Genomic DNA, 19,357 nt, shown 5'->3' with positions numbered 1-19,357 from the left:
AATTCTGTGACACAGTTCTGCACTGTCATTCCACTCTCAGAGAAACCAAACGCTGCCTGAAATTGCTTTTTTTTTGCACACATTTATGAATGCAGCTTCTGACTTCGGTTGATTCCTGTCAGTTTAAAGCCCTGGCAGTAGCATTTAAAACCTGACAAGTTGTACAATGACCTTCCTGCTCACCAGCTTGATGTGGGCATTGAGAAGTTTCTTTGGGGACATTTTCACAAGCTGATCAATGTGAGAAATGCAACTCTCTAAATTAATGTATTGTTTTATCTGTATAAGGCTTTAAAATTTCTCCAGTTAATGGTTATAAAACCCTCAGAGTGTCAGTCAGGGGGTTTTCACCAAAGGTGACCATTTTATTGGTTTGTTTTAGTTTAGTTTTTGTAACAGATTTTTGTAGTAATAGTTCTCTTGGTTAGATTATCACATAATAAGGCAAAAGTTCAGGTTTTTATTTAGAAATGGAGGGAAACGTAGCAGGGATTACAGTATGCAGTATGTCCCCAGAGGAGCAGGAGATCCATTTGTTGATATATGTTTTGTAATTATGAAAATATTTATTCAGGTTTCCAGATACATTTTTTCCTCTCAGCTCTTCACTTATGGATGAATATATTTTGAGAAGCCTAGCTGTAGCCCAATCACTACTCTCAGAAAAGCATCACTGAGTGCAGTGCTGACTCTTTCTTTTTTAAAAAGCAGGTATGTCCTTAGAATCATGCCAAACCATTCTGAAGCTTGTCTTTTCCATTAAGTAGAGTGTTAAGTCTGCACCCACAAAGCTAATTTTTGACACATTAAGTCAATACTCATGGCAGGCAGTTTTTTCTATTAGCAACCCTTTCATTTCCACGTTGATGTGCAGTGTTGCACAATGCTGAACTCAGCTGGTCACCAACGCTGTGGATCAGAAGCAAGAAACTTTATTTTCAGTTATGATACACTGTCCACTTTGCCATAAATTCCAGATGGTTTGGGAGACTTTATTATATGAAAGCTATGCTTTTTTCTGTTTGTTGTCCTGTGTTCTGTTATTATTTATGCTATGTATTATTATTATGCTGTGTACTATTTATTATTTATCCCTGAAGAGAGGCAGGGAGCACACGGTGCCTTCAGCTGCTCTCTGTGGGGTCTGGGGGCTGAAGTCTCCTTGTTCCCCTGGTCACCCTCAGGGGATTTAAATGGAGAGGAATGTGAGATAACAATTAGCTTCTGTTCCTCCTCAAATGCCTAATCTCATCATGGAAAGGAAATTCTAGAAGGAAAGAAAAACTTTTTTACTTGTTTTGAATAGGTTGATGAGGAGCAAGTTTTTGGTACAGGAAAAGTTTAAGGTGTAAAGACTGAAAAGAATACACAAAACTGGGAAAACCCGTGGAGGCAGAATCATAAATTTGAGTAATTTAATCAGTGGATGCATAGGATAAGGAAAGAACTGATGGACTTTTATGAAGTTTAGCGACAAAATTTTTCATATGAACAGAAAAAGCTTGGCTGCATTTTGCTCAGTGTGAGAGCCTAGGATTGCTGCCTGTCTACCTTGTTGCATTGTAGAAGGACTTTTGTCTTGGACATTAAAACAGTATTTCTGGAGTGGTAGAATACAACAAAAGTAAAATTTTGACTCAGAGTCATAGGCCAATGCACTGGCTGTGGCCTGAACAAAACATATGCCTTACAAATCCAGCAAAATACCTTTTTTTCTTGAGATCATGGGAAGGATATGCTGAAAAGCTCAGAAATCATCAGTCCAAGTCACTGGTTTCACTGTCTGCCAGTGGCCATAATTACAGTGAATAGTTGAGAGCTAATAATTTGACAAATTTCTTTTTCACCTCATGAAAAATCCATGAGTCGTTCGCATGCTTTTTGCATTTGTTTTAATATTTATTTGTTTGTTCTTGTGTGACTTTCTTTGGCTGTATAAATCACATGGTATGTTTTTTGTCATTCTTTTTGGTTTTGGTTTTTTTTTTTTTATTTTTCTCTTTGGACATAGGGAAAAGTAGGTATTTATATAACTCTTTCTTAACATGAATTGTTTCAGAACCAAAAGAATAAGTCTAAAGAAGGCTGTGCCTTTTCAAACAGCCTGACAAAGAAAAAAAATTGACTTCTCTTTAGTACAGGCTTAAAATGACTGTACATCCTTTAACAAGCCTTTATTCTGATAAATATACTCAGGAATGATCTAGTCTAAATGTTGTTCTTCATCATAAGCACTTTTCACTTTTGCTATAATTGCTCCTTCTCATCATTAGAAGGACATAATAAACATTATGGGATGCATCTGTGTTCACAGAGTTGAATAGACTTTCTCTTTTATCAAATATGAAGAGCTTAATATAATTTCAGTAACCCTGACCTGTGCTAATCTTTTTTATTTTGGTTTTACAATTTGTGCAGAATTAACAGAGGACTACTCTGAATGTTCTACAGGTACTCCAAATTCTTTTTGACAGCACTTCCAGGAAGACAGGTCTAGTCTAGCATGTAATTAATACTGGTGATTCCACTCTGATCTTTTCACTCCTTTAATGTGCATCTCTGACTGAGAAGGAGATAATAGACAATCATGTAAGGAAATCCTTGATTATGGCTTGATTGAGCTTGTGTGAGCTCTAGAGAGCTGGTGTTGTCATGGTTTCCAAGCCATTTAACATATGACATTTTTACATAGACAAGATGTTAGATAGCCATCCAAAAAATTGTAATTTGGATTATGTTTAATCCTTCTTTGAATGTCAGATCAGATTTATTTTCATAGACAATCAGTGACCAGGTCTCATACTAGAAGCTATAAAAACCAGACTGTCTTCCACAAAACTTGCAAAACACAGGACTTGTCTGTAAAGAAAAAAAATCTGTCATTCAACACGAGAAGCAGATCTGCAGTTTTTAGCAATGCATATTGGTTAAAATTCCAAATACTCTTAGCTTTTAGTCACCATATCGATAATGAATTGCAATTAAAAAAAAAAATAACAATCCCATTACTCTGGGATCGGTAGTATCCCAAAAATTCACAACCTCAGTACTCAACCCAGGCTGAACTTTCAACAAAACATAGAATCAAAGTTTAATATAAGTGGGAAGAGACAGCTGAAAGTTGCTGTCCAACCCACTGCTCTGAAATGGTCCAAAGCAGGTCAGGCTACTGTCCTTGAATTTCCCTTTATGGAGGAGCTGAGGAGATAATAAAATTATAAATTATTATTATTATAGAATATTATAACAATATATTTTCATATATTATAAATATATTTATTTATCTATATTATATATAATAAATATAATGTGTTATTATAATTAGTTATTTTTAAATTATAAAACCTATTTAATTCTGGATTGCTTTCAACACAAAATGCACATGATGCTTGTTGCTCTATGGTTTGTGTATTTTGAGAAACTGGGTTCACGTGTTGCAGCTTACCTGGAGAGGTGTGATTTGAATTCTCTCAGCTGATGCTTTGGGACACTTGAGGGTGTTATATATGATCCACAAAATATGTCACAGCTCTTCATGAAGGCCTTTCTATACATCTAAGAGAAAGTGAAAGAAAGGGGAGGGCACTATGAAACTGGCATTTTTACTAAAGGGGGAAAAAAACCCCTGATAATCCCACAGAGGACTCAGGTTTTTATATTCCTGATGTCTGATTTCTCTAAATGGACCTAAAACATTTAATTATATTTACCAGCAAGGAAACAGCTTTTTAAGGATGGCAAGTTTGCTCATTCTCATGATCTTAATATGACATTTACATTGAAATGGGTCTTTGGTCAAATGTTATTTATTTTGTGACATTGTGGTATATGCCTAAACATATAGTAAAAAAAGCAACCCCAACTGGGAAGAGATGATGATGTCTGGTTCCAGATCAGAAGGCTGAAGGATTTGCTTTATTTAAACTATACTATATTACATTAATATACTATTTAAAGAGATACTATCCTATTCTACATACTTACTGCTTACTTACCCATCTAACTCAGACTCGTGTCTCTGGTGAGAGTCCAACCCAGCTGGATCCATTGGTCACTGACCCCAAACAACTTCACCAGAATCCAACCCAGCCATCCCTGCAGGTGAACAATCTCCACACCACATTGCACATGGGGAGAACAAAAGATTGTTTTCTCTTCTCCTCCCTGTGCTTCTCCTGGGAGACAGAATTCTGTCTGTCTGTCCAGAGAATGTGAATGGCACATAAATGTGCCAGGTCTTGCCAATGTATGGAGAAAAGTAGCTTTTACCACTGCCTGAAGTACAGTCATACTGGTGAGTTTTGTTTTATTTTTACAATCCTGCACATATTTTCAGAAGATAGAAAGTCTGGTTAAAGTGTAAAATGTAGGTATGGAACATGAGAGAGAATATTTTATATTTGACTTGCAGCACAGTGATTTTAACTGTATTTCTAGCAATGTCACTGTTGCTTTTTCATAATGCTGCCTTTCCACAGGCCAGACACTTGATGTTTAAAGGGATACCATATCAGACAAATATTTGTTTTTTCCCTTCACTTAACACCTTCTGGAGACTTTATCCATACAACTCCACCTATACAGAGATCCCAGATTCCAGAGGAGTCTGTCCTGCACACTGGGCTATCTTAATTCTTTGCCCTCTGTGAAGAACTTGCTGCTGCTGCAATTGAGTGTTGTTTCCCCAACTATTTGTAGTTTTCCTAAGCTTTAGGCAGATCCTTGCTCTTGGTATTGTCCTTCTTTTTCCTTGGAAAAACACAGAGGTCTCTTTCTCTGAATGTTAGGAACCTTAAACCAAAATATTGGAGCATTTTTCAATACCCAGCTTTTGCGTATTGGTAAGCACGGGTATCAGTGAAGTTCTGGAAATAGTTTTTTTCCACCTGTGGTTTCTTCAGAGCCAGCAGAGGGAGCACAATAAAAAAAGTCACTGTACACATATGTCTATTTGTCTGAAGTCCCAGTATTTAAAAGATTTCTTCAGATATGTCAGTGTTGCAAAACCATTTTACTGGTAAGTGAAGTGTGTGGTGAGGTGAGGGAGCATAAACCCAGGAAGCAGAAAGACAGGGACAAGGCTAGTTTTCAAAACAACAGATAATGTTCCTTATTTTCTGTATCTGCCATTGAGAATACAGGAATAAATGACAATATTTTGTGTTGGAATACTAGATAACCTAATGCAGCTGCTCAAGTAATTTAGTGGCCTGTAGAATCCTTGTTAAAGCATGACAGAAATGTAGTTTTTACTGACTCAAAAAGTCTTATTAATTTAATCATTTGATCATTAATGCTGATTGAATGAACAGTTCAAGGAAAATCAGGGAGATAGGTTGTCCTCCTTTGTTAGGAGGAGGTCTTTTGGTTATTCATGCACAGATAATAGTGAACACCTTAAGTCTGGCTGTGCTTAATGATTATAGACAATTGTAGCCATATTCTACTGGGTCTGTGCCTTTGGTTTCAAAATTGTTCTCAAAGTAGGAGTCATTTCCCAACTTTCTGTTTTGCATTCACTGGGTACTACTGTAATGCATAGGGATAACAAGAATAAGAAAATAATTCATGAAGCAATGGAATTGCTACTCATCAATTCAGTGTTTTAATCCCTTCTCCTATAAGCTTCTTTTCTGTGTCCTAGTGCAGTCCTCAACAATGAGGTTATTGACGTGGCTGATGGGACTCCATAGTTTTCTCAGGTTTTGTGCCATTCAGCAGTGGAGCACACACATTTCTGACTGACTGACAAGCACTCTCAGTCCTGCAGAGATTCAAAACAGTTTGCAAGTGGTTACACCTTCTCCTGCTCTTCAGATTCTGTCAAATTGGATATATCCATTGGAGGCAGCACCACAAAGTATCATTGTCAGCTGAGCAATGGCAGAAGAGCTGTATATGATGGGGACTCTGGTAATGAGTACATAATTTAGACCTGGTTTGATTATTTATGTTTCCCCAGTAAAGTCAGTGTTGTGGAACTTGAAAGGCAGTCCATTAGATTTTTCTCTTTTCATCTAAATCCAAGATTTACTTGAGTTAACTGAAGATCTGCTGCTATAATGGCTTGTGTTGCCCAAATCACACTGGTGGGTTGGCTCAGCAGTTGGAAATTCAGCATCACTGCTGCTGCCTTGCAGAGCAGGCCACTGTGCTCCCTGGGTGCACTGGAAAACCTTCAGTGGTGATTAATGGTCAATGTGTTGATTGCTTTAATCCTGCATGTCAGTCATGTGCCTCTGTAGCACCTTCTTTCTACTGTCAAGCTTGTTGGGATCTGTGTGCCTGAGATGTAGCCTGAGGCATTTGGCTTTTTAGCTGTGAAGACAGGATTTGCAAATTAAATGGAAGAATGCTAATCGCTTAACGTCCTTGTTTGTTCCTTTTTAAACTTTGTAGGCTAGACAGTTAATCAATTATTTGAAATGATGATTCCTGCAATGCTCACATATGAACACCAGCAGGTTAAAAAAAGTCAGTGGGCAATCTTGTAATAAGATTTTGAAGTGGGCAATTATTTCATTTCATACACAGTCTTGGCAACTGTAACACGCTGGCAGTCTGTGTGCTGATGGTTATTCCAATTTACTCAAGAGTCATCAGTAATATATTTGTGGTTTTGTCTAACTGTAAGAAGTACAGTTTATTCTGGGGCACACTTGAAATTCTGGTGAATGCTTGAAATTGCTGGGAATTATCTTAGTGGTTCTCTAATTTTTCTCTGTTGCATACTACTAATGAGTGACACAGGTTCTGGTAAAAGCAGTCAGAATACTCCGAAGAAGTTAATCCTGTGTGAACTTCTGAAAATTATCCAGTTCTTCTGGGTTAAGGCAGAGCTGGTGATGGAATTTTTCAGTCACTGTCTCCATAAAGAGACAGTGAAGAAAATGCTATAATCCAGAGAGGTCCAGTGGCTGGAAAAAATGACAAGATCAGAAGAGTGAATTGAGGCCTTTCTTTCCCCAGCTGCTCATGGTGGGTTTTTTTCACTTCTTCCAATTCAAGAGCTGTAGGGAGCCACCATGTACGCGTGCAAGGTTAGTGAATACCTCTTCCTTACATCTTCAGGGTGTTACAGACTGAAAATTGTGATGTGAAGGCATTAGAGACACTGTAAAAAGAATGCAATCCTGTGTACTCCTTGTACACCCACCCAGCCCACCCATTTTGTACAAGCCTCTCTTGAACAAAGACACCAAATTCACATTACTTGCCCCTTGCTGAAAGAATTACCAAGAAAGAAAGCAACACCATGAGTCTCCCAGTTAAATGCATATTCCCTTATCAGGTATCTTGCTAAGAAAACCATCAGTGATTACACACAAGCTGGGTGCTTCAGGGATTGAGGGGGACAGAGTGGCAGATGTGGGCTGCTCTGAGTCCTGTCAGGAAGGAATGATTAATGAACACCAGCTTCAGCTGAGCCTAACCTTTGGAGAGCCGAGCAGGACATCTGCAGAACTGTCAGAGCTTGACAAGGACAGAGCTGAACAACCAATTATTCCACCATCACTAAGGTGGGCTGTCAGTTTAATCCCAGACATTCACTTAGGCAAGGACAGGGAAATTTCTCCTTTACATAGCAGCACTCTGTTGTGACCTTAACTATTTCTGTACTGCTGAGGGGAGCCATGGGGCAGCAGCATACACAGGAACATACACAGGAAGGAACTCCTGGCATGAGGAAGGGTAGAGCAGTCAGAAACCTTGTGTTAAGCACCACTGTGCAAAGAGTTATCGCAGTTCTCTACTCAACTGGAATGACATCTGGGAATTCTTTGTGATTTTAGAAAATGATGAGTACAAAATGGAATATTCTGCAGGCACCACAGTGCTAGTCATCGGTGTTGTCAAAGTTTTGTTTGTGACAAGCACAACTGGTAATTGCCAGCACATTCTGACTTGACCACGCTGGGTTTGTCCTCCACAAGAAGGCTGAGGATGGTTTTTAACAGCTGGTCTAGAGACCTGTGGTGCTTCTCAGGGCTGAGTGGGGGCCAGAGTCAGGCCAGACTGGGACGCCTGGTGCAGGTTTAGCTGCGGACATGCACATGTACAAAAGGCTCCTCCAGTTTTTGTTTTACTCTAAAAAGAATCTGTTTCATTTTGTCACATAGTTCAGGGAGCTGTCACAGATACCTCCAGTGCTACCAGAAAAAACCCCAGGGTTTTTTCCATCCCAGGGTTGGAAAAAATGCAGCTTGGGTACATCTCTGGAGGAAGCTACAGGATACCTTGTCTTCTTGATTTCTTTTCTAAGCTCTTTATGTGCTCAATGAACACAGAAAATATAATTGCCACTGTACCTCTCTCTCTCTCTAGATTCTCCCTGTAAAACATGATTTGTGCGATGTTTAATTGGGATATTCAGTTTGTAATTGCTTTTATCTGGAAACACACTATTGTTACAAAATGAGGACATGAAAAATACTGAAAATTTTGGAGTAGGATTTTGCAGTAAAATGGAATAAATCTTACTCTCTTCTGGTTCATTTTCTGAGTATGTTGAAGAAGTTTTTATTGAAAAATCTGAGATGATAAATCCCATCTCTTTTACACCTGTCTAAATATATTTTCAAATATGTTTCTGTTGTGCGGAATTTTTGCTAATGAACTCCCAGTCGAGGTTTAAGGAATTATAGCAATGTTCTGGATAGCAGAGAGCTTATCTGAATGAAGATAAAATACTTTTCCATGGAATTATATTTGCAGATTGCCTCCAGTACATGCCAGCTACAAAAAGATGGTAAACCTATCATTGTACCAGAAATCAGTTTTAAAACAGCAGAAAGTGTTTGGATTCCTGATTGGGGCAGCTCTGCTGCACCAAAAGTGGAGAAAATCTCAAAAAATCTGCTAAAACTATAATACAGAGACTATTAATTTAACCATGCAAACGTTTCTTGACATGGGGAATTCTCTCAGCATCTGAATTTTCATGTGTGTGTAGCATTTACAGTATTGCACTCCTGTTCCTGTTTGGGAAACACAGGAAGTAGTGACAGCAGTTGAAAGAATGGAAACTGGTGTGCATATGCCAAGAACTTGCAAAAATTCATAACGTATCATCTGTATTGCATAAAAATGTTCTTTGAGACATGGAGATATGCAAAGTTTGTTCTTCAATTTCAAACGGTGTCAGCGCTCTTGCAGAAGGTGGAACTCAGTCTGGTGTGTCAGGGAGGCTGCAAGGGGAACAGGCTTGAATATTGATTATTTGATGCTGAATTGCAACCCAGAAATGTTGAAACAGCATGTATGCAGAACAGTGTTTTCAAAGCTGAGGTTAAGGCCAAAGTGATTGCTCTTCCTGCTTAGGAATGGATTAAACCTGAAATTCCAACATTAACTTCTCCTGCCCTGCAAGACTCATCTTGGAGAGTGAATCTGTTGGTTATCTTTTATGTCGGTTGAGGGGTTTAAGGGTTTGTTTGGATTCTCTTCATTTATCTTCCTTTCCATCTGGATTTGCAGGACACACAGTATTTATCATGGTCCAGACTGGGTCCTTATTGCAATAGAAAAAATAGCAGAAATTAACATGTTTTTTTTTTTTGTTTTGTTTTAATTACATTTCCTAAATTAGTTGTACATTGATAGCAATTGTGAAATGTTATCCATTTTAACCAAAGTTAGCTGTCTCAGCACATGAAAGATGAACACACTGTACTTTGGTCTAGCCTCTCTATCTTACAGGCTTTATTTTTGTGATTTTTGCATTCAAGAACAGTGGACAAACTTCTTATTAATTACTGCTGGGGAAAGTTGACTTAGAAATTCCTAAATTAATTAAGAAAAGCAAATCTATTGACTGCTCTACAGTTGGAGTGGGTTGCTTGCTTGCCTTCATTTTTTTGACAGAAGATGATTAATATAGAAGGTAATTCCTGCAGTCTTGTTAATAAATATTCACAGAGACATCCTACAGAGAGATCAGGTAGCTCTGAAGTGTGAGCCTGAACCATGGGGAAAGTCAAAAACAGCCAGTGGAATGTAATCAATTTAAACTAAAGAAAGGTTATGAAATTAGTTCCTTAGCATCTAAAATTTTTATAGACATAATGGGTATTTTCCTTCACCACAGATTTGCAAAGCGGGTGGCAGAGGAGATTGTCTTGAAAAATCCAAAACTCTGTATATCTAAATATAAAATTGTGTGCCATAATCAGGCATTTATTAATGAAGTGAGCTACTTCAGGCAGGTCCCAAATCCAGAAGATAATTTCCTTTTTCTTTCTGTATAGCATGGTTCTTCCAGACAAGGCAATGCTGCAGTTCAGACTGCTTCAATCACAACTTTTAGATATAACTTTTCATAGTTTATAATTTTTGTTGAATTCTTGGAATGATTTTTTGGGTACAAAATACCAAGGAAATGTGCCCTCTAATTAAGGCCACACTCACAATTGGTCTCTGCCAGCAAAACCAACTCTTGCTGGACAGTTTTTGACCTCTCAGTCAGAAGCTGCTTCTGAACACAGGTTTAACTCTGTGAGTGGAAATCAAAGCTTTATGGAATTGTGCTTTTTCCTGTTGGTCATTTATATTGATTGCATGCTTGCTACAGGGCTTGTACACTTGCTGTTTATTAGGTTGCATTATTGCCTAACAATATATAGATGAAATAGCCATAAATGAAACAAAATAATTAATTACTGAATGCAATGACACCTATTAGCCCTCAATTTTCACAACTAGAAGGTTTAACTAAGTATGTCACGAATCACTGAATGATTTAACAGAACATCATAACTCTTTTCTTTTTGCCATAAATTGTAACCTGGGATTGTTTTTGTAATGGTAATTGCCTTATCTTCATAAATTCTAGTCATACAGGATTTAACTAGTATTGTAACAGGAGTTCCCAAGAGTGAAAAAAGACAACAACAAAAAACCCCAGGTGCTGTCAATGGTAATTTAAATAAGAAAAGGCACACTAAGTGGTTCTTCTTTCACTAGTAATAGAAATTAATTAGCTTTGAGCTGCTTTGGAGGTTTTACATTTTGTGCTGTGGTCTGTTATGTTTTATAATTGTATGGAAATAGTTTTGATTCGATCAAATTGTCTGTTGTGAGGGTTCTGCAGGAAGGCAGAGGTACCTGAGTCAAATGTCAGTCTGCCTGGGTGTGGAGACTGCAGAGGATCAAGAGTGTAAATGAAGATTCTCCAAAAGAGTCTCAAGTGTTGGCAAAGGCTGTGCTACAGGTCTGGAATGTGCTGCTAAATATGGGTCTCCTTGAGGCTAACAACAATTGAATGTTCTAAACTAAAGTGTAATATACTTTAGTAAATACTTTATACTAAAGCTGCTTTAGAGTATTCCCTGTAAGCAAATTTTCCTCCAAAGGCCCTGTGCAGGTAGGCTAGTGGAAAATAGTCTACATTGCATCTAAGCTTCATTAAAAATAAAGGTCTAATGAAACTTAAAAAAAAATATCAGTAGAGAGCATTTTCAGGATTGATATATTCCTATTCTTCAGTGTGATGAGAGGATGTTGATTTTGGCATTTGTTCAGCTTTATTGCTAAGTGTCAGAGATTGCTTTCCCTTGGAAGATCAGAGCCACACATGCCATGAGGAGCTGGTCACCTCAAGGTCATAAACTGGGGCTCCAACACAATTCATGAGGAGCCTTTTCAGCCTTGGTGAATGAAAAAATCAAATCTGGCAGAAAATATCAAGATCCTTTGGTCTCTTCTTAGTAATTTAATAACACATCAAGTTCCTGCTAGAACTGACCAATACAAGGTTAAGCCAACAAAACAGATCTTCAGCAGGATTTAGATGCTCTCTACAGGGGCATTTTTTGGGTGTTAAGGAGAACTAATGTTCATGTTCTTCTGAATGTACATCTGTGCAAGGTTATTGTTAGAAATATGGAAACATTATGGTCCCCCAGCTGTAATTCAGCTAATTAATTTAGCTAGTTAAATAACTTTTAGCTCTTGAGTAGTATATTCTGAGAGATGTTCCCTAAGTGTTTTCAGTCTTGTATTTTCCCCCTCCTCTCACTGTAAGTGTTCTGAATATTTTTGTCCTAATACTACTGAGTCAAGAGCTAAGAGAAGGCAGAGAGAGACTCTTGCTGAGGGTGGACAGCAGTAGCATGAGAGACAATGGGCACAATTTGGAACATGGAGCATTCCACTTAGATACAGTAAAATATTTCTAAAATTTTTTTCCCTAACCCTGTTGGTGCATTCTCATCCTTGGAAATGTTCACAAAAGTCAAATTAGCCAGATACCTAAGCAAGCTGGTCTGATTAGACTTAATTTGAGCTGAGATGGGGTCTAGATGACCTCCAGAGGTCCCTTCCATTCCAAGCAAACCCAATTTATAATTCTGTGATTCACTGAAAGCACAGAGATATGGTCTGATGTGTGGCACACATGCAAACAAGTGGCTCTTGAGGTGAAGTGTTCTTTCCTGTATGCTGTCCAAAAAGCTACTTGTGAGAGTTGCAGGAATTGAAGGGTGTAAGATGCACGTGGGATCATCAACCTGGATTGCAGAGTAATTTTTCTTTTTTTAAAAGGAGCCGCAAAAGTTACACAAGCCAGAAAGATGAACAGAAGGCACCACTATCCTGAGCAGATATCCAAGAGGAATGCAGTAAATCCTGGGGCAGCAGCTTCCACACTTCCCTGCATGGGCCATGATGGAGGTTTGGGTTGGGTTGTGTGTTACTGGACACAGTGGGGGGCAGAGATGACACCTGAGATATTTGTGAAGGGTTGTCTGTAGATCTAATGCAGGCTATAATCGTGTTCTTGCACACCACAGCTGGGTCAGCAGTAGTAGAAAACCTCCTTTTGTTTCCACTGGAAACTCCTGAAAGTGACCACCTAATGCCAGATAAATTAAAAGAAGGAAAGCACATGGAATACTTCAACAAAAAATGAATGGGCAGCAATCTAGAAAAAATTAATTCATTTAATGCACTCAACATATTTGCAGTGGTATTTAATTACTGTTAAGAGAGCTTGGAAAATCTGAAGGCAAGCACACTTAAATTCACAGTAAGTGAACACTTTTATTTATGTTACAAAGGTTTGTCCTGCTTTGCTCTTGATTATGCTGGCAGAGGGAAGGTGACAGAAGCAAGGGGGCTGCCTCCTTCCAGCACAGCAAAGACTTTATTTTCTCAGAGCCTTAGTTGTTGGCTTCTTAATTTTTGTGTCAGAATAAATTTCGTTTCACTTGATTTAGGTCATAACAACAGAAAATATTTAAATAGAGTGATGTGAGAGAAATCTGGTACTCCAAGTTTAGGCAGCCTGTCTGAAGGTATTGCAGTGGGTCCAACACAATTCATAAAGGGCCTTTTCAGCCTATGTGAATGAAAAAATTAAATCTGGCAGAAAATATCAAGATCCTTTGGTCTTTTCTTAATAATTTAATAACACATAATAGAATTTTCTCTTGTAACGAGAATAAATGCACTTGGGAACCAAAATGTTGTTTGGACTCTAGTTTTTCCAAGCACAGAACCTAGAATTAATCATTGGGAGAGAGAGATTACTTTCTTTCTGTAGGTTAAGACTAAGAAGAGACAAAGGGACATATTTGTTGGTTGACCTTTGGACTTGATACAAAATATAGGGAGAATAGTGATGAATCTCCAAAGCCTGCTGGCACAGTAAAGTGCTTGGTATTCTATGAAAAAACCATCATGTATTCCCTAAATAGTTCATTTTGTTTTCTAAAGTTCTGAAAAACTCACTCTATTGAAATGCATGTTGTTGCATCGATTTTTCTAAAATACACCTTGTTATCTTTTCTTTGGTAATTGGTGACTGGTAATGACTTTGGCAATTTAACTTGTTCTTGCAGACACTTTTCCCATTCCCCCAGATAACTGAAGTCAGGAGAGAGGGCCTGTCTGTCAATCTCTGATGCCTGTCAACTTGGCTGATTGACAGGTTTTTGTCCCACAATAGACACCATTTCTGCAGCCCCCATTCTGTTATTTTCTTCTTTCTTAATACTTGTGGGGGATGGTGTTTGCCTTATAATCTGTGTTTAAAATCCAACTTGGAATGAGGCCAGCTCCTAAGAAATTATCACAAAGTCTTCTTAGCTTTGCATCAGGAAAATTCTCTGGAGAGTTTCATAAGCTGTGATTCCACCTTTCAAAATTACCTTTGCTCAAAATCTAAGCTTCGTTGTTCCTCCAAAATCCCCTTCAAAATCCAACAAAGAGGCTGTGAGGTTTGCCTAATATGTTTTGATATAAGAAAAGTAATTTGTTTGTGCTTTACTTTATTTGGGAAGTTCTTCCTCATGGAATAACTGTCATAGAAATTTTTGTGTGTAAGAAATGTAGATAAAATATGTGAGCCTGGGAGCAGAGAAGGGGAGGAATATTTGCTTTATGAGGAATAACTGAAACAGAAAATAAAGAAAACTTCTAAAAGGAAAGTAATGTCATTTTTCACCCCCCTGAAATCATGCATTCTTACAAGCATTTTAGTCACCTTGGCATGAGTTCACTTAAATGTGAATTAACCTTGTGCATTAGGATTGAATTGTACTTAAAATTTAAGACTTTTTTAGAAAGAAGAATAGAGTGTGAGAACTGATTTGTCCACTAAAAATTATGTTAGATTTGTGGGGGAAAAAAAGAAAAAAGCATTTTATTCAAAAGCTAAAATTCCTTTAATTTTAAAAATGAAAAACAAATTTATGTGAGTATCAAATCAGTTGTTACTGCCATGATTTGTGGAAATCAGTAAAGCTTCTGTGTCAGTTATCAGGCTGTAGAATCAACAATACTGATGTCATTCCACTTAATGTAATTTGAAGGGGACAAAAGGAAACAAGGGGTGAAGAATTGCCATATTGAAATCTGAAGTACCTCAAAGGAAATACACTTAGAAAGAAACAATCCCATAATGCCAATGTTATTCTGATTAATCACAATATTAAATGCACCTGTTGACTTACAGATATTCTCCTGGTACTTACACAGCCTGGGTCTGAACAGTGTGCTGAGCAAACACCAATGTGTGTTTTGGGATTGTCCACTTCTTTCACATTCACTGTTTAGAAGTTGAGGATTCTGTTATAAAAGAGGTGGATCCAAGGCTTGAGTGCTTTTTGTGGGGAAAAGGCTGTTTGGTTTGTTGATGGTTCTTTTTTTTTCCACTCCAAAGGATGTGTTCAATAAAGCTGGGACACTTCTGGTCACACTGTGTTCATAACAATGGAATTCATACCAGCTGGGTTTGAACACAAAGAATAAACAATAGCTAAATTGGGGATTATTGTTTCCTCTAATAACAAGTAGAATAAACTAATCAGCTTCCAGATAGAGTCCAATAAGCTGGCTGGGAAATTGAAATAGATTGAAACAGATCCAGCATGTGGATGTGTGTATGAATATCCATACACAATATGGACCTTGCCATCTTGAATAAATAACTGGTCACTCTCAATGATCTAAAAGTGCAGGGCACTCAGTAGTTCAAGAGAAATAGTCCTGTACATCCTCAGTTAAATTTCTGCTGCAGCATACACTGAGCTGCTACTTTTTGGCCATGTGAACTGATGATGACAAGGCGCCCAGAGTGCTGGAGAAAGAAGAAATTACAGATGCAGCTGATGTGCTAGGAGATATTTGCTCAGGGAGGACAGGGAAGAGGTAAGCTAATGGGAAAATGTATAAGTCTTGAACTTTTTCTAACATCTTTACTGCATGAATGACGATATAATATATTCTCCATGCATTAAGAAGAGTAAAATACCCCAGTATGATAGAAAGTTTTTGAGTTATGTACTCTGTGCATCTTGGGTCTGTCTAGCTGATTGTGTTTGGATGTTGCTAACCTTTTTTTCTAAAGCTTTACAAAGACTAGCTCAGGATAAAAATGAACTCGTTCCCCAGAGTACTTTCTGCATAAAATGGCCACATCCTCTACATCAGGAAACACAGACAGCAGTAGGAATGTCAATTTTTAGGGAACTAAGAAAAACCACATCTCCACTGCCATTTCCTTTGCAGGGGAATTCTTTCCTGTCCCAGCTGAACCATTCATTCAAACTGCCAAATGCATGGTTAAGGGAATGCTGCAATTTTCTAAGCTTCAGAATAGGGGGCAGTAAGGTCACAGTATTGCTTGAACAGTTTTTTTGTCCTAATGCTGGAGTACATAGTGTTAAAGTGTTTTGGAATGACTACATGTTTGCTTTTGTTTCAGGACTTACCTTTCATCCTGTGATAAGCTGGTGTTGCTAGAACCCCTGCTGTTGCAAGAGACTCAGTGGTGGACAAGGTGTAGAAATTGTGATCATCCAGTTAAAGAAGACCATTCTGAGACGTGGGTGGTATTTTTAAATTGTCTTCTAAACCACAGTATGCATTTAAAATAGATCCCACTGTACAAAGAATGGGGAAAAAAAAATCCAGTTTATGCGTTCTCATTTGAACAGAGAGGAGAAGCTTATAGACATACACAGAAACACCCATGATGTGGATTTCTTGCAGTCATGGGAACCAGGAGGCAAAGTCTCATTTGTGCTGTCAGTGGTGCCAGCCTGATGCAGCAGGTCTGGAAAATCAGAGTATTGATCCTTACAGAGGGGGCTGCAGAATGTGCTTTCTACACCTGTGGAATTGCCAAACCCTTTTCTAAACTAATATTGTAGAATAGTTGTAGAGGCCATAATCATATCTGTCTCAAATCTCTAGAACAATCATTTAGCCTAGCATGGATATGGTCTCTAAATTATTTTTGAGCCATCACATTAATGGTGCTACTAGCTCTTAATTTGCAGATGTTTCTTTATCAACAGCAATACCTCTTGTGTTCTGCCCTACTGGATTTTATGTGCAATTCCATTCATTCCCCAACCTCCAGTTTTTCTTAATGATTGTAATAAAAGTACTACTTGCTTTTCAGATTTATTTATCATGTGCCTGTATTTCCAGATGCAGCAAGTGGGAACTCTTGTTTTAATCCCTATGCAGTTTGGGTGGTTTTTGCAACTGCATGAGATCTTTTTTGTCCTGAACTAAGCAGACCTATATTCCAATTATGCCTTGCAATTAATTCCTGCTGGCCTGGCACCATTTTTGTGACCTATCTTTGAATTCTTTCTCTTCCAATTCTGTTTCTGGGATAAAGCAAATAAAAATGAAACCAGTATTCTGGGCAAGGCTATGCTATTGATTTCAACAGTGGCATTATTATTATTAGCCATGTTGGTTTCTGCCCAATTCAGCAGTTTTGCTTTTCTGACTGTGCTGTGCTTCACCAAAAGACTGTAGAGTTTTCCTCTCAACAGAACTCTGAAAGGTACCTGTGAAAATGTGAATGAATAATGTCAAAAAGATAAAGACACTGGTGGAAAGCACCATACAAGAAAATGATCTAATTACAGGCTTTTGTCAAAAGAGTTCAGGAAGTAAAGGTAGAGAGAAGATGGGAGAAAGAAGAATGAAAAATAGCTGGTAAGTAGAGATTTTATATGAGGAATTATGTGTCTGTACTAAGAAGGTGGCTGGCAGTGGTTGGAACTTTAGTATCTCATGCTGGAATGTCTTTGGTCTGGTGCCTTCAGCCGTGTGCAGTGCTCTGAGCACTGTGCTGATGCCTAAAAACAGAGGCCAGACAAAATTCAGGCAATAAAAAGCAGTGATATTTATTGAAGGGCCTTCAGGTACATTTTGGGCAGACAAAGCCCCCAGGAGCTACACCCAAAACGGATGATGGGTCATGGATTTTCACCCTTTTATAAGTTTGGGCTATTTGCATATTGGGGGTACATCTGCCAATTACAGCTTCAGCTAATGAAGTAATTTACCCCAAGTTTGCTGCCCCCCAACTCGCTTTTGTTTCCATCTCTCAGGCCCTGAGGCAGTGAGGTGTCCTTGATTGCCAGGCCTGGAGAGGAATTGTTGTGTCTGCCCCAAATGGGAAAGGAGCAGCTCACACTGCACGTGGAGTTTGGAGTTGTGCACTAAAGAACTGCAGGATTACAAATAGATGGAAAATAGAAAAGCTGAAATCCTGAGGCATCAGTGCAGAGCTCTATCAAGCCTGGATGTGTCTCCAGCCCTTAGGTGATCTCCTGAGGTTTTCGTTACACATCCAGATACCTCTATCAGATTCCACAAACTGGCAGCCCTCAGCTCTGAAATAACTGTAAGTTACAGCAGTTTAAGGTGGATCAATATGTTGTATAAAATTTAGCATTGCCTAAACAACTGTGACAGTTCATGCCAACCTGAACTTCATGTGAACCTACTGTAAGGTCGACCTGAAGCATGTGATGTCTTGGTTATTTCACCATGCAGCATTCTCCACTCCAGCTAGATGCTCTTACATTTATTTTTTGCAGAAGGAACATTTAACTGATTGTCACTGTGAAAATATGATGGAAGCCCTGATTTTGCGTACAATGAATATATTGATAGATTTATCTCATTTGCTGTACTTGTCTGTCATGTCTAAGGACACTAATGAGTTGGTTTTGGGGGTTAATGAGAACTGTAATGGCTAATGGGTATTTACAGCATTGCTGTATTTTACCACCTAATAATGTAAACACCAACTTCAGTTCTTTCAAGTCTTTAATTGTCACCATGGGAATCCTTAGTTACATTTCATCAGACAATAAAAATCTCAGAAAAATCAACAAGATGCTGGTGAGACTGCTGGAGTTGCTCTGATAGACAATTTCTTTGAATGTTACACCCACAAGTAATAAATTATTGCAAAAGTCTTTCAGAACTAACTTTGAAACAGATCCAGCTCACACTCAGATTTATCTTATTTGCTCCTCCTTTTGCAATAATTCAACTTTGAAAAGAAACAGATAGACTGACAAGCTTTTAATTTTTTTGGGTCTTATAACTATCTGATCACTGAATAAGCACTACTATCAGAAAAAAAAAGGGGGGTTAAACCAACAAAGCCTGAGGTATTTTGCTAGAAAATCTTGCTTTTTTGATTACTTTCTCAGTAGCCATAGCAGCAACTCACCATTTTGGAGGCTGCATATTCCTTTACCTGTGCATTTGAAGGATATTTGCAAACACTGTTTCTTGGCTCAGATTCACTGCAGAATTTGTGTTTCTTACTCAAGGTTGGGATGTTCAAGGCAAAAGGATAAACTAATGACTACTTTCTGTTGGTTTCCTATTTTAGAGTAATCTTTCCTTTGAATACTGGTATTGGACTATTCAGTCTTTCAGTCTTTTTTTCATTCTGTGATGTTCTTCCTAATCTTTTGCTTGCACAACAGAAAGCAAAAGCTTTTCTGGGCAGTTACACACCTGTCTTCTCTCCCACAATGAGCAAAATGACATGAAAACTTCTTGTACTCTTTTTCTTAAGGATTCACTTGTG

This window comes from Lonchura striata, chromosome 23 (genome assembly GCF_050655825.1).
Source record: "Lonchura striata isolate lonStrDom1 chromosome 23, ASM5065582v1, whole genome shotgun sequence".
Lineage (NCBI taxonomy): Eukaryota > Metazoa > Chordata > Aves > Passeriformes > Estrildidae > Lonchura > Lonchura striata.
This window is presented reverse-complemented; position numbering follows the sequence as displayed.